General features: G+C 38.6%; 1 pseudogene; it reads left to right on the plus strand.

Moving 5' to 3' along the window:
* Positions 1–986, plus strand: LOC112403571 (reactive oxygen species modulator 1 pseudogene; annotated as a pseudogene).
* The last annotated feature ends 16,008 nt before the right edge of the window (positions 987–16,994 follow it).

Raw genomic sequence — 16,994 nt, forward strand, 5'->3', positions numbered from 1 at the left:
ATGCTGGTGGCCTTGAGTCCCTACGCACAGTTCCAGCCAAGCTGCTTCCACCTCGTGAAGATGGGTTTTGTGATGGGTTGCACCGCGGGCATGGCGGCGGGGGCGCTCTTCAGCATCTTTTCCTGTCTCAGGATCGGAATACGGGGTCGGGGTCTGATGGGCGGTGTCAGGAAAACCATGATGCAGAGCGGCGGCACCTTTGGCACATTCATGGCCGTCGGGATGGACATCTGATGCTAATCAGGGCAGTGGTTGCCCACTACATCCACCCCCTCACATCAGTCCCAGTCCGTGTACCATAATAAAACAAGTCTTTGATTTAAGAAAAAAATTTGACAAAGACCAGACCAGCATAGTTACCCTTGTGAAATCTATAACCATATTATTGCCGTAGATAAACAGATTATAGGGTTCTTCTGAAGGCAGGACTCTGAACTACCTTGTACTTGGACAAGTTAGCTGTTAGTTTAGTACTAGTGCACAAAGAAAAGAGTGCCACCTGCTGGACCAGCAATGATACTCCCTCCCTGGCCAGGGCTACATGGCAAGGAAGACAGACACTCTGATCCAAATCAAATTCATATGCTTGCCTTTAAATTAGTTTAACAGACATTTGGCATTATTCAGCTGTTCCTTATAAGCTTCTTTTGCTCAGCTGACAAATGAATTGTTCTTCCAGAATAGACTTTTCCTGTCGAATTTATTTGGGGGGCTAATTCAATTATTTTATATTTCAAGATTATACTTACTGCTCATAACACATGAATTATAATCCATTTTGTAAAGCACTGTCTCTTGAATTTTTCCTCTTGCAGTCTCAGTTCACTCTTTTCTTTACAATGCAAGTCACCAATACATTAATTCCCCTAGTCATGTATCAATAGTTGTGAAAAGTAATATGCCAAGGCTCTGACTTCTATTCTGGCATGCTTGAATGGGGAGATGGGAGGAAGTATTGGCAAGGAACCCCAGGGGGATGCAGGAACAATGGGACTGGTCCATCAAGGTGGGGATGGATATTATATCACTGATATTGTTTAGAATTTCTGTACATGATGATAAAAAAAATACAAGCTGACTTAGTTTTATTATTTCTTTTCTGTTCTCTACCATGTATCTCTTATTGCCTGAACCAAGGACAGACCACTCTCACAGCATCTTCCCAATACACCGCCAAATATTTGCACTCACAAATAGTGTGAGGAGAAGGGCAGAGATGTCCAGATTTCTATGCCTTGTGTATGAAAGAATGTATCCTTCTATATTGGCATGATTTAGTGAACCCGATTAAAACTGTCTTTATCCACACTGCCTTCAGTCCTTTTCTTATTCTGACATTGTAACAATTATCAGTTCATTTATTGATAAGTTGCAAATGATAAAGCTATCATTTTAAGTACCTTAAGGTGAATCAATTTAATCAGATTACATTCTCCTAAAATTTAGCTAAGATCAGCTCACTGCAAGAATAACAGTTATGAAGGAGAAAAAGAGTAATCTAGGAGTGTGAGGACCTTTGAAACACATTTTGTTAGTTTGTTTCCAAACTGGGCCAGTCAGAATCTTGCCCAGGATTTCTCTATTGTAGCTATTGAAAAAGAACCGGTTCTTTCCCCTTGGGTTGAGAAACTGGTAGGATATGAATCCTGAGCTACTAGTGAACATTAGTTCACCAGGAGAGCCCCTGATTGAAAGAGAAGAATTCTCTGATGACATTACATTAGTTGAGTTCTGGCTTTCCCAGTTACATGAAACAATAAATATTCCCCTGAATTGGACTTCTGTCTTCCTTCCCAACCAAAAGCATTTTGACCAATATATAGTGCTTTAAATATAGTGCTTGTATGCAATATTAAAACATTATATAGCTATACTATACCTCTTTATATAATTGATTAAAGCAAATATAAGTAGACATTGCTTTCTATGAGTGATTTGTAGCCTGTGCTGACCAATGGCAGTTAGCACAATATATAACAATTTGCTTTTCTTTTCTTAATCATTTTTCATTCTCTACAGTTTTGAAAGTGATTTATTTTCATTCTAGACATTTGATTAATGATTGGCTCTACATATACACTCATTCTAATTCAAATTTAAAACCAGCTGGCTCAAATTTTGGCAAGAGAATTAGCAGTCCTCTGCATATCTCGACCTGAATATATACAAATTTTGTTCCTTATTCATCTCTTTTTCAAAAAATTAGATTCATAAAATTCAAAATTTTAGTTTAAGTCAAGCTGCAATTAAATTTGGAAGCATGGCAGAGTTTGGATTAAAACACTAAATCAGATTGGCAGAAAATCTGCAGCCTTAATGGCTATGTTTTACATGGTGTTATTAAAGTTATAGCCACATAAATTATGTCACTTTATCCTAGAATTCTTGGAAATTAACTATGGTAATAGTGATAATAACTTTAACTTAAAGGGAGCCCAATGTAGATAAACTAAGCAAAATTGAGAAAACTGTTGTGAAAGTGAAGTATCAGTAGAAAATCAGCTGGAGAACAAGGATAGCATTAACCTTCTAGGTTTTCTGTTTGTTGAGACTGACGCGCTATAATCTTGATGGCGATGACTCGGCCTCCAGTGCCTAGAACACTACCAGGATATGGTCAGCAGTCAGAAGAAGCTTGTTGAATGAATGAATGAATGAATGAATGCTCTTCATGGGACTTCCCTGGTAGTCCAGTGGGTAAGACTCTGCGTTCCCAATGCAGGGGGCCTGGGTTAGATCCCTGGTCGGGGAACTAGATCCCACATGCATGCTGTAACTAAAAGTTCGCATGCCACAACTAAGAAGTCCACATGCCACAATGAAGATCCCGCATGCCACAACTAAGACCAGGAGCAGCCAAAATAAATATATTTTTTTTAATTTTAAAAAAAGAATGTTCTTCAGTAGATACAAATCCTTGATGCAACAAGATTTTTCCTGTAATTACTGTAGGTTTTAAGACATAGTCATTGCAGACTGAGCCAGAAGGAATTTCAGGTATCCTTTTCTTCAAGCTTCCTCATCTTAATATTGAAGGAACTGCGATCAGAAGAGGTAAAGTGACTGCCCAGAACAAAGATGGGGTAATAAATCAGTTAACAAACATTTACCGAGTACCCACTACTTGATAAACATTTGGAACTGTTTCAAATAACGGGAATATAGCAGAGCATAAGACAGCCCAAGTCTCTGCCTTCAAAATAATTTATATTCCAGTGGAGAATAATGATTAACATGTCAATGAATAAATAAGATTTCAGTTCCTGATAAATCATGCTTTGAAAATACTAAAATAGAATATTGTGGTGGAGAATGACAGAGGGTGGGGAAAGACACGAGTGATTTAGTAGATTACTCAGCACAGGACTCTAAGAACTCTCATGTGAGCTGAGCCCTGAATGATGAGGACACACCCACACAAATGTAAGAGGAAGAATATTCCAAGTGCAAGTGCAAATGTCCTGAAATGGGAACAAGCTTGGTGTGCTTGATGGAAAGAAAAATAGCCATAGTGCTTCAGCTGGAATGAAGAGGGGATAAAATGAGGTTAGGTGGGCAAATACCACACACTGTAGAACCCTGGGTATCAGGAAAAGGAGTTTTATCACAGAGGGTGATGAGACACCATTTAAAAAGTTTTGAGGAGGGAAGTCATATAACTTAATTTTCATTTTAGAAAAATCACTGAGGCTGCCGTATGGAGAATGGACCAAGGTGAAAAAGAGAGGAAGCTGGAGACTGATTAGACTATCCTAGTAATCCAGGCTACTAGGATGTAGCAGTGGAGAAGGGAGAGCAGTAGCCAGACTAAAGACATATTTTGTTAAGTACCTATAGGACTTGCTGATAATTGCATGTGGGCAGTTGGGCAAATGAAGATGCCATTTACTGTGATGGGGAAGACTCTGGGAAGAATAAATTGGGAGGAAGGGAAAAATAATTGGTTCTGCTTTAGACATGTTATGTTTGACATTTTCATTAAACACTTAAGTGGAAATGCCAAAAGGTAATTAGATAAGTAAGTCTAGACCTCAGGATAGAGGAGAAGACGTGTGGATTTGGAAGTCATCCATAAATAGATGATATTTAAAGCGTGGCTGTAGGAGAGAGTGCAGGTAGAGAGCCTGGAGCATTGCTAGAGGTCTGCAGCCAGAAAAGGTGATGAGAAAGCTACCAGGCCAGTCATAAGAAAATCAGAAGAGTTCGACTGCATGGACAGCTACACTGGCAGCCTTAATAGGAACTGTCTCTTATCAATGTGGGGATGGGAGAATGGAGTAATGAAAGCCTGACTGAAGTGTGTTGAGGTGGAATGGGAGGCAAGGACAAAAAGGTAGCAAGTTAAACTTGGCTTTCAGAAAGTTTTCTGTGGAGTGGGGAAGAGAAATGGAGTGGTGATTGCAGGAGACTGGAGCACCAAGAGACATGTTAGACTGCTAATGGAAACAGTGCAGTAGAGAGAAAGAATTTGATGATAAATGAGAGCAAGGGAAGAACTGAAGATACACAGCCATGTGGAAGCATTGGCCTTTGGCCTTGGCTGGAGCAGGGATGCTTCTTTCACTGTAACTCAAGGGAAAAACAGATGCCTAAGTTCAGAGGCACGTGAGCTGCGGGATTTGGTAAGGAGCTGAGGCAGTTCTTGGCCAATTCCATCAAAGTTGTATCCAATTTTGTCAAATCCCACTCCAGAGGGAAGTCACATACATAGCCATCAGAATGACAATGTCGTATTTCTTGTATTGGACACAATAGCTGAAACTTTTGATAGATGTGATTCCTACTTCAATTAATTTGCAATGTGAAAGATATTCTGCAAATCTGATAATAATATGCTCAGTGCTACAAAAGCATCATTATCGACATAAATGGAATTCTTATAGAACTAACCTTGTTTTGAGGACAATGTAGAAGAGACAAAGCCCTCAATTTTTAGTTTGAATAAAGGAATGAAGTCAACGCACTGAAAATGTGGAAAGAATCTGGGTCCATGAAATCATTGTTGAACCACTGAATTCACCAACTCTGGAACAACCCTACCCCAGATTTCTTGTTGTGTGACTTGGTAAATGTACCAACTGCTTAAGCTGTTTTTCCGCTGGTTACAATCACAGCTTAAAGCATTTTAATTGATATAGTATTTTATTGGGACAACTGGTAGCCATCTGGAAAAAAATAAAATAAAGCTCAAACTTTATACAAAATCGATTCCAGATAAATTAAAATATAATTTTAAAGGTACTGGACAAAACTATGAGGGAATTCTTCTATAATCCTGGATTAGGAAAAGCCTTTCCAAGCATAACACAAAATCTAGAGGCTCCACATGGATGTAATAATGATTCAATAAGCCATGATACTTCAAGATATGTTGCAATGTTTATGTGAACAAAAAAGAGAGTAAACAACATGTACAGAACATGTACACACTATATATACCTTATATAAGAATATGGCTCTAGGTTCATTGGGTTCTTTTTTATTTTACTATAAAGTTTCTTAGATTTCTGATTTGTTTTAAAGATGTCGATTTAATTATCAATATAATGCCGCCGCCCCCAAAAAATCTAGAGACCATACAAGGAAAGATTAATGTCCACATAAATATTTTAAATTCTTCATTTAAAAAAATTACAAGTCAAATCTAAAAAAACAAAAAAAAATGGTTCTGATGAAACTAGGGACAGGAGAGGAATAAAGATGCAGACATACAGAATGTACACTTGTACACTTGTAAAATTACATTTGATAAGGTTATTCTTTGTAGTATTATTAGTAAAAACAAAAGATTTGAAGACCAGGTAAAGGTCCATCAAGGAGCCAGTTAAATAAATTTTGGAGCAATTGTAAAATTGAACACTATTGTAGCTGGGAATAAAAAAAGAATGAAATTTTCCTTTAAATTCTGGTATGGAAAAATCTTCATGATTTAGTGTTAAATTAAAAAAAACACAAGATACAGTATGTATAGTATGCTACCATTTGTATAAAAAGAGGGAGAAATATATATACATACTTGCTTGCATATACCTATCTGGAAGAATATACAAGAAACTAATAACGTAGACTGCCTATGGCAGAAATGTTGGAGACAGACAGGAAGGGGAAAAAGACCTTTTACAATATTTTTTATACATATTGGATTTTAAAGCATATAAATGTATTATATATTTAAAAAATAAATTTAAAGACGCTGTGCAGATTAGACAAACTAAATCTCTGTTATTAAATACTCATGATTTGAGAAATACAAAATTATTTTTGTTAAAACAAATGTTTGGAAAAAACTTAAATGTCCATTAATAGCAGACAGATTAAATAAATTATGGGACATTCATTCCATAGAAAAGTAGGCAAGCGTTAAAAGAGAAAGAGAAAGCACTTTATGTAAAAATATAGAAAGATCTCTAGGATACATTTTTTTAATATAAATTTATTTATTTATTCACTTATTTATTTTTGGCTGCATTGGGTCTTCGTTGCTGTGCGCGGGCTTTCTCTAGCTGCAGTGAGGGGGGCTACTCTTTGTCGCAGCATGCGGGCTTCTCATTGTGGCAGCCTCTACCGTTGCGGAGCACGGGTTCCAGGCGCACGGGCTTCAGTAGTTGTGGCTCAAAGGCTCTAGAGCACAGGCTCAGCAGCCGTGGCGCACAGGCCCAGTTGCTCCGTGGCATGTGGGATCCTCCCGGACCAGGGCTCGAACCGGTGTTTCCTGCATTGGCAGGTGGATTCCCAACCATTGGGCCACCAGGGAAGGGAAGTCCCTCTAGGATACATTTTTAAGGGGGAAAATAAAGATATGAGGTACTTCCCTGGTGGTCCAGTGGCTAAGACTCCGTGCTCCCAATGCAGGGGGCCCGGGTTCGATCCCTGGTCAGGGAACTACAGGCATGCCATAGAACTCACATGTCACAACTAAGAGTTCGCATGCTGCAACTAAAGATCCCTCATGCTGCAAGGAAGATCCTAAGTGCCGCAGCTAAGACCTGGCACAGCCAAATAAATAATAAATAAATAATTTTTTTTAAAAAAAGAAAGATATGAAATGGGTCACATAGCCTACCATTTATGTAAAAAGAGGGGAAAATTAATAATATGCATGGTTTATTGGTTGCCTGTGAGCAGGGGGAGTAAGTAGTTGGCAGATGAGGTTTGGAGCAAGCTTTTTTACTGCATATCCTTTTATACCTTTAAAATTTTGAACCACATAAGAGCATTGCCTACGTTTTTAAATAAAATAAAATGTGACTACATGCATGCTCATAGCGATGTCTCAGTATTTTAGGACAGTTAAAAAAAAATTCCTATAAGATGGTAGTTCAAAGGGTTCTGGAGTCAGGCTTTCAGGGTTCAAACTCTGATCCTACCAGCGACCTTAAGTAAGCTACTCAAACTCTCTGTGCCTTAGCTTTCCCGTTTCCCAAGATGGGGATCATAAAGTCATTTTGAGGACTGAAGGACAGAATGCTTGCACTGCTCAGCACAATGCTAAACCCATCATAAGGCCACACCAAAGGTTAGCTGGCACCATTCCTAATTTGCTGTGATTATCAAAGCAGCAGAAATTTCAAAGCAAAAGTTGTTCTCCTAAGTCTTAATTTTGTTATTCTAAGTGATACTTAAGTAATTTAAACCGGTCCATTTAACAAATAGAACACAATGGATGGATAATATAAATGCCAACACTAATAACTGACAAATATTTTGTTATTAAGATATTTTTTCATCATCTGTTGTTTTCTTTTTCTCTCTTTTAGTATGTGGTATTTTTCTTAAGCTATAAAATATTATTTACTGGATGCTTACAGGCGACATCATTATCCTTTCCACAATTAAATATGAAACTATCAGTAGACCCTAAACCTACCTCTTTCTGTCCTCTCTGTTTTTTTGTGCCAGCAATCCTGGTCACCGCATCATCTTCTGTGAGCCCCTGAAGAACAAAGACCACAGTAAGTGATCAGTGTTGTATCCCCAGTATCTGTCATGATGCCTGGAGCATGAAGGCATTCAGTAAAGGTTTGTTGAGTGAATGGACAAATGAATGAATGCATACATGCATGCATGAGAGAAAAATGGAGGGAAAGTAACCTTCTTTCTACTTCTGCAGTCTTGCAGAGTCAAAAGAAAGAATGAGATGCTGAGGGTTCATGGAAAGTTCAGCAACAAAGAAAGAGGTTTCATCTTCTTAGCTAGTGCATGAGCTCAAGGAGCTGTTGCTCAGAGGTCCTCCCTGGTGGCAGTTATGAGAACTATTGTAGGACGAGTGAAGAAAACAATTATGGAGCACCCACTGTGTATGAGGCACTGTACTAGACACTTCAATACATTGTTTAAACTTCTCAACAATAATACGAGGTAAATGTTATTCCTATTTTGTAGATAAGGAAGGGGTTATCTAAAGGAAGTACACAAACTATTCAACCACGGAAATTAGCAAATCCTAATACATTCCATCTATAGCTCAATACCCTGAACTCTGCCTATCTAAGTTCAAAATCAACTATCTTTCTCAAGCAAATGTTCTAACTTGGAAGCCAAATTGTAGGGTAAGATAAAAATAATACAGCAATACCTTTTTAAATGAAAATATTATACAGCTCTAAGGTAGCTGCTCAAAGGGTAATAATCGTAACAAAGTAGTCCAAAGTTCCACTAGGACTACCTTGGTAGATTTCTCTTTGACTTTCTATCCAGCTGTTTTGTGGGTGAAATTAGAGACACAATGAATGATTATACTATAGCTTTTTGTCATCCTATGCTAATGAATATAACTACTAGGGTAGCTGTAATGGTTAAATTTTATGGATCAATTTGGCTAGGCTATGGTATCCAGTTGTTTGGTCAAACAGTCTAAATATTGCTGTGAAGTTATTCTGCAAATGTGATTAACATCAGTAGACTTAAGTAAAGGAGATTACCCTCAATGATGTGAGTGGGCCTCATTCAATTGAAAGCCTTAACAGCAAAAATTGAGGATTTCTGGAAAGGAAGGAATTCTGCCTCAAGACTGTGACATAGAAGTCTTTTCGGTGTTACCAGCCTGCTGGCCTGCCCTGTGAATTTCTTTTTTAATACATTTATTTATTTATTTATTTTTGGCTACATTGGGTCTCGTTGCTGCACGTGAGCTTTTCTCTTAGTTGCGGCGAGCAGGGGCTACTCTTTGTTGCAGTGCACCGGCTTCTCATTGCGGTGACTTCTCTTCGTGCGGAGCACGGGCTCTAGGCACACGGGCTTCAGTAGTTGTGGCATACGGTCTCAGTAGTTGTGGCGCACGGGCTTAGTTGTTCCGCGGCATGGGGGATCCTCCTGGCCCAGGGCTCGAACCCGTGTCCCCTGCATTGGCAGGGAGATTCTTAACCACTGCGCCACCAGGGAAGCCCCTGCCCTGTGAATTTTAGACTTACCTGCCCCCACAATCAATTCCTTAAAATGAATCTCTTTATATTTATTTACATATTTATGTATATATATATTTATATATAAAATAATTTGGGAGAAGAGCATTCAAAATACTCAGCTGTAAGAATTAAAGGCATTCAAAAATTTTGTTTGTTTGCTTTTAGCCGCACCTGGAGGCTTGTGGGATCTTAGTTCCCCGACCAGGGATTGAGCCCGGCCCGGCAGTGACAGCGGCGAGTCCTAACCATTGGACCACCAGGGAATTCCCTAAATACTTTCTCTTTTGATCAGAAGTTGCACTGATATTTTTTAAGCTTTGGGAGTAAAAATATTAATATGGGGACTGTGACGTGACTTACAATAAGAAATATATTTTTGGTCTTCATCCCCATTTCTGGCACAGAGCTCCTAAAACCCTTGGAATTTCCTAAGAGTGAGAATGATAAAGGTGTCTTTTTTATGTTAATGAGTGACTTTTGGAAAGCCCTTGGTAACCAAAGGAGGGGGAGGGGCGGGGGGCGGGGAACTGGTTGCCAGGGAAGCCAGCTCTGTGATTAGAGGGTTGAAACTTTGAATCCCACCCCTCTGACCTCTGGGAGGGGAGAGGGGCTGGAGGTTGAATCAATTGCCAATGGCCAACGATTTAATCAGTCATGCCTAGGTAATGAAGCCTCCTTTAAAAAACAAACAGGGTTCAGAGAGCTTGGAGGTGCTGGGAGAATGGTGCTCAGAGGACATGGAAGCTTTGTGCCCTTACCACATGCCTTCCACCTGGCTGCTCCTGACTTACATCCTTTTATAATACACCAATGATCTAGTAAGTAAAATGTTTCTGTGAGACACTGGCAAACTAATTGAATCCAAAGAGGGAATAGAGGGAGCCTTTAATTTTTAACGAGTTATTCAGAAGTACAGGTAACAACCTGGGCTTGACATCTGCATCTGAAGTGGTGGATGGGGACAGTCTTGTCAGACTGAGCCCTTAACCTGTGGAATCTGATTCTATCTGCAGGTAGATAATGTCAGAATTAAGTTGAATTGCAGGACACACTGCTGGTGTCCAAGATGTGTGGGGGAACCCCTGCCCACACTGAAACTGGGTCCCAGAGCACTCTTTAGGGGCAATCAGAAATAACAGTCAGGTGCCCCAACTATCTGGCACAAATATTGGGGGACCTTGGTCCTGTACATCCTGACTCCCTTTGCTCCAATTACTTATTTCTCTTGGATTCACTCCTGTTGTCTCTCCAGTCTCAGCAACTCTAAATGAAGCTGCCCTGCTCACACAAACATTATATAAGTATACATATGTATTAGTTCTGAAATATATATTAGTTGTGTTTCCCTGGAGAACCGTGACTGATAGAGACGCTATGCTATTTGCAACAGATCAAAAATAAACTAGTATTAAGAAGATTGAAGTAATTAGGAGTCTGTGTCTCTCTTTTGGTAGCATTTATTCAGAAACATTTAACTCCAAATATGCTTTGGAATCCTACAGTCTCTAATTATAGTATAAAAAGACCCAAGATTTAAAAAAATAAAATTAATTGCAGGTCATTTTAATTTTTAAAACATGTAATTTATTGCTTTGATAAAGTGCTAAGGTCATCATTAAGTCAGACAATGAAAAAGTGATGCAACTTTAAACACCCTGAAGCACTAATTTTAGGGATCCCATAGGATTTTTTTTCAATCCTTAGGTTGTATCCAGGTTGTGTTGCAATATCCATATTTAGATGTGCCCCTAAACTTTTAAACTTTCCTAAGTTTAAAACCACTAAAATATGAAATAAGAACTATCAGGAAAGCATCTGGAGCAGCCACAGAAAAACTGGAGGGAAGTACAATTACAACAAGGCTCTGAGCGGTTAGGTGATAGTCACTTAGCAATATCTAACAGCAAAGAGAGAATAAAACATAAAATGGATTGACTCTTCTGAAAAGTGTTTGAATCTCAAGTGTTGAAAAAATGTCTAGTTCTCTCATGTTTATAGAGGCAGACACTGTAGCTCTTTAAGGAGCACCTGCCATGGACCAGGGTGCTGGCTGGGAGCTGGACACAATCCCCACCTCTAAAAAGATTAGAGTCTAGTGGAGGAGACTGTCAGACAAGTAAACAAGCAATTGCGATGAATTGCAACATGCTTTAAAAAGTATTTCATTTACACTGATTTGAGAGAACACTTTTCCCAGGCAAGAAGGACAGAAAGATGATTGTGCTAGAGAGAAGGGGATTGCAAAGAGAAGATAACAGCCTTCAAGAACTTTCACTCAGGTCTTGAAGTAGAAGGGGTAGAGAATTTGAGGGTGAAGAGAAAAGAGATCAAAGCAAGGAAAGTCATTCTAAAATAGTCCAGGCAGGAGATTTCCAAAGCACAGAATTCAGTTTAGGGCCAGGCTAGCAGCCTAGCCTTGCTGTAGGGTACGTGGTGGGACATTGCACAAGGTAAAATGAGAAAAATAGGGCTTGGTGAGAGACTGGATGTGGGAAAAGGGGAGAAACACCTGAATGTCTGGTTTGGGAAACCGTGGCTGTAGAAAACAGGCTAAAAACAGACAGAAGGATAAACTGCTCGGGGAGGAAGAGGATGAGTTGAGTGGGGGAATGATGAGATTGAAGAGCTAGTGGAATACCCAAGTGGAGATTTCAAGTAATCCCAGTAACCTGGGTCTGCCACCTGGGAGAGAGTTTAGGCTAAAAATTGAAGTTCAGTCCTCATTAGCAAATTGAATGAGATTCCCCAGAGGAAGAGGGCAGGACAATAAAAGGAGAGAACCAAGGAACAAAACTGCTGAATCCTAATATTTAAGAGGCAGACCCAAAGAGGGCAGCCCTGGAGAACGCTGAAGAAGGTCAAGGAGATATTATTGTGCCTTTTTGTTTTATTGTGGCAAATTATACATGACGTGAAACATATCGTTTTAACCAATGATAAGTGCACAATTCAGGGGCATTAATTACGTCCACCATGTTGTACAACCATTAGCACTATTTATTTCTGAAACTTTTTCATTACTCCAAACAGAAACCCGGTAACCATGAAACAATAATTCTCCATTGCCCCTAACCCAAGCCCTGGTAACTTCTAATCTACTTTCTGTCTCTATAAATTGGACTACTCTAGGTACCACATGTAAGTGGAATCATTCTTTTGTGTCTGGCTTATTTCACTTAGCTTAGTGTCTTCAAGTTTCATCCATGTTTTATCATTCCTTTTTATATATTGTGCCGTTCTAAACTCAGCAAATTGAAAAAGGGAGGATAGACATTATGGGTGTACTAGGTCTGTTATTAAGGCTCACACGCTGGGGCTTGCCAGAGGGAGAAAGGAAGGAGATAATCAACTGGGAGGCCAGAACTGAAAGCTGAGTGCAGAAACCATGATCCGTTAGTTAAGAACTCTGTGGTAGAGCAGACAGGCATCTGGGAGTTGGAGGTTGCTGGGCAAATCTTCATCTGAGAACCAGATAGCAGAGTGTATTTGCACGGATGACTGAACCCAACACAATATTCCCCTCTTCTGATGGGAGGCCCTGGTGGAAATAGTTCTGCCTGAACAGTTCCACAGGCCCTGGGTGGAGGGGTAAGGGGTGGGGAGGGGGCTGTGACCTACAGTTACTGTCTGAAGGAGGGTAAAGAGCATGAGCCAGAGAAGCACATCAAAAAACAGGTCACCGAGCAAAGTTAGACAGAGGAGCTGAAAGGCACGCTCAACCCAGGTGAAAGAGGAAGAGGAATATGCAGATGCAATAGTGAAATACTCAGAAGCTAACATCAGAGGCTAAGTTCTATTAACATAAACTTTGTGTGACCAGGGCAGCTTCATTTAGAAGTGCTAAGACTGGAGAGACACAGTGAATTCAAAAGAAATAAGTAATTGGATCAAAAGGAATCAGAATGTACAGGACAATGTTCTCCAAATATTTATGCCAGATAGTTGGGGCACCTATGTATCATTCCTGATTGCCCCCGTGTTAATATTTTTGCCCCCAAGGCTTAAAAGATAACAATACAACTTCTGACCCCCCAGAAAAGGTATTCTGAATGCTTTTAATTCTTACAGATGAACATTATAAATATTCCCTCACTCAAATTATTAAATTATTGGTTGAGAAATTAAGTTTCTCATTATATAGCATCTATCTCAAATAATGTAATTTTGTCATATAGTGAATATGCTCACTGGGCTTCTGAATCCATAAATCTATCAATTTTGCTGAATAACGAAGCCAAAGAATTATAGAAGACTATAGAAGATGTAAATAACAGTAACAAACATAACAGACATATACAGAACACTGGCTCAAACAACTGTAGACAACAAGTTATTTTCTAGGACACAAGAAACCTTTACAAAAATTCTCCATATACTGAGCCATAAAGCAAGTCATGACAAATTTCAAAGGACTGAAATCATATATGGCTGTGCTAGAAATCAATAATTTAAAACGATAACTAGAAATTAAGAAATATACTTCTAAATAACCCATGGATCAAAAAAGAAATAAATGTGGAATTTTAAAAATGTCATGAGTCAAAACTTAGAGGATGCTTCTAAGTATCCAAAAGAAAATTTACAGATTTAATTGCAAAAATTATAAAATTTAAATTGCTGAAAATGTATGAGCTAAGCAGACTTCTCAAGATGTTGGAAAAAATTATAGCAAAATAAACCCAAAGAAGGAGAAGGAAGAAAATAATAAAGTAACAAAAAAAAAGAAACTCCAAAATAAAAATATAGTCGAGAGTATCAACAAAGCCAGATGTTTCCTTGAAAAAATTAAAAATTGATAAAATTCTATTGATATGGATTAAGAAAAGAAAGAACAAATAATCATATCAGGATGAAAAGGGGGACAAAATTATAGTTACTACAGACATTAGAAAGTTAATAAAGATTTGAATAGACATTTCTCAAGAAAAGTATGCAAATGACTAATGAACATCAAGGGATGCTCAACATCATTAGTCAGTAGGGAAATGGATATCAAAACCACAGTGACATACAATTCACACCCAGTAAGATGGCTATAATAAAATACGATAGACAATAACAAGTGTTGGTGAGGATTTGGAGAAATGGGAACCCTTGTTTATTGCTTGTGGGAATGTAAAATGGTACAGTCACTTTGGAAAACACTCTGGCAGTTTCCTCAGTATGTTAGACATAGAGTTACCATATGGTCCAGCAATTCTTCTCATAGGTATCCAAGATAAATGAAACCGTATGTCTACATGTGGTACATCCATACAATGGAATATTATTTTTCAATAAAAAGGAATGAAGTGTTGATTCTTTCTAAACCTGGATGAACCACTAAAATGTTACACTGGGTGACAGAAGCCTATCACAAAAGACAACACATTATACGATTCCATTTACATGAAAAATCCAGAATAGACCAATCTATAAGAAGGAAGTAGATTTGTGGTTGCCTAGAAGTGGGGTAGAGGGGTGGTGGTAGTCAATGAGGAGTGACTGCTAATGTTACAGAGAATCTTTGGGGTGTGATGAAAATGTTCTAAACTTAAGACTGGTATGATTGCACAATTCTGTGAATATACTAAAAATGCTGAATTACATGCTTTAAATGGATAAATTTTATGGTATGGAAATTACATATGAGCTGTGTTATATCTCTCCAAAATTCATATATTGAAGCCCTAGCCCCCAGCACCTCAGAATGTGACTAGATATGAAGACAGGGCCTTTAAATAAGTGATTAAGTTAAATGAGGTCATTAGGATGGGCCCTAGTACAATCTGACTGCTATTCTTATAAGAAGAGGAAATTTGGATGTACCAGGGATGCATGTGCACAGAAAAAGACCATGTGAGAAAACAGTGAGAAGCTAGCCATCTGCAAAATAAGAAGAAAGGCCTCAGAAAAACAAACAAACAAAAAAAACCACCAAATCTGCTGACACCTTGGTCTTGGACTTCTAGCCTCCAGAACTGTGAGAAAATAAATTTCTGTTGTTTAAGCCACTCAGTCAGTGGTATTTTGTTATGGTATCCCTAGCAAACTGTACATATCTCAATCAAGATTTTTTTTTAAGTATTTTGCCAAACATACTTGGTTTTCCCCTAAAAGAAATTGTGTATTCAGCTCTCCAAACTATTAGAACTATTTAGGTCTCATGTAGAAATTTCACTCTTTTTTACCTTATTTCCTAAAATTCTTGCTTGGATTCTTTATTTTTCCATCCTTCCTCACGATAATAGACCTCATTAATATCGGCTCTGGTTTTCAGGGAATGGCTTATTGATTTAGTAAAGGGCTGGGGAAAAGGTACACACAAAGACATGCAAAATCACTCTACCAGAGCAAGGCAACAGATAATTCAGAAGCTCCCCTTGGTGTAATATATACCCAATCTAATGTGAAAATCCAAGTTCAGGCAATATAAATTTACTGACCCAGGCGTGGGAACTAATACTTTCTTACATTTACATTTCCTCAAAGTAGAAGAAATAGCTTAAAGAACATAATTTGTGTATTTGTCTATTTTCCATTAAAATAGCATCATACAGCAAAAGTTGTATAAAAAGCTATTTTAGAGGATATAAACTTTGTGAAATAAAGGCCACTTGTGAATTTGAAATATAAAAAATTAATAAGATAATATTATGAATAACTTATGCCAAAAATTTGAAAGTTTAGATGAAATGGACAAATTCATAAAATATTACAGAGAATTAAGACAAATAAAATTTAATTATGTAAGCATACTAATTTAAGAGGATTATTTTTCCCAATAACTCTTCAAATATGTTGCAGTATATTACCTATTAACTTAATCAAAACCAGGAATGCTTTACATGCACAGGATATGTCAGTTGGGATCATCCTGTCCATTGAAATATGGATTGGATCAGCTCAAATATTCACTGCACTATTAGAAAATCCCATATCTGACTTCCCTGGTGGCGCTGTGGTTAAGAATCTGCCTGCCAATGCAGGAGACGCGGGTTCAATCCCTACTCTGGGAAGATCACACATGCCACAGAGCAACTAAGCCCGTGCGCCACAACTACTGAAGTCTACACGCTCTAAGGCCCTCATGTTGCAACTACTGAGCCCGTGTGCTGCAACTAGTGAAGCCTGCTCACCTAGAGCCCGTGCTCTGCAACAAGAAGAGAAGCCACCACAATGAGAAGCCTGTGCACTGCAACAAAGAGTAGCCCCTGCTTGCAACAACTAGAGAAAGCCCAGGTGCAGCAATGAAGAAGACCCAATGCAGCCAAAAATAAATTAAAAAAAAAAGAAAAAGAAAAAGAAAAGAAAGTCCCATATCTTCCTCAAGATTCCTGAAAATTTCTAGGGAGATCATATTCATGTCGTTACCTGGCTCTGATAAAATTTGACCAAACTTTAGTTAAGCACCTCTGAGTCCTCTTCTCAACAAGGCCTGTAAGAACTGCAACTTTTAGTACAATTTCATCCACCCCCGTCCCCTTCACCAAAAAACTTGAAGAAACGCTAGCATAGTTTCTGAGTTAATGTCCCTAGGACGATGGCCCCAGCCCCCTTAAGTTCCTGCCTAATAAAGCTCGACGCTGCCAAAAGAATTTACTATTTGTT

Source organism: Neophocaena asiaeorientalis, unplaced genomic scaffold (genome assembly GCF_003031525.2).
Source record: "Neophocaena asiaeorientalis asiaeorientalis breed wild unplaced genomic scaffold, Neophocaena_asiaeorientalis_V1.1 scaffold67, whole genome shotgun sequence".
Lineage (NCBI taxonomy): Eukaryota > Metazoa > Chordata > Mammalia > Artiodactyla > Phocoenidae > Neophocaena > Neophocaena asiaeorientalis.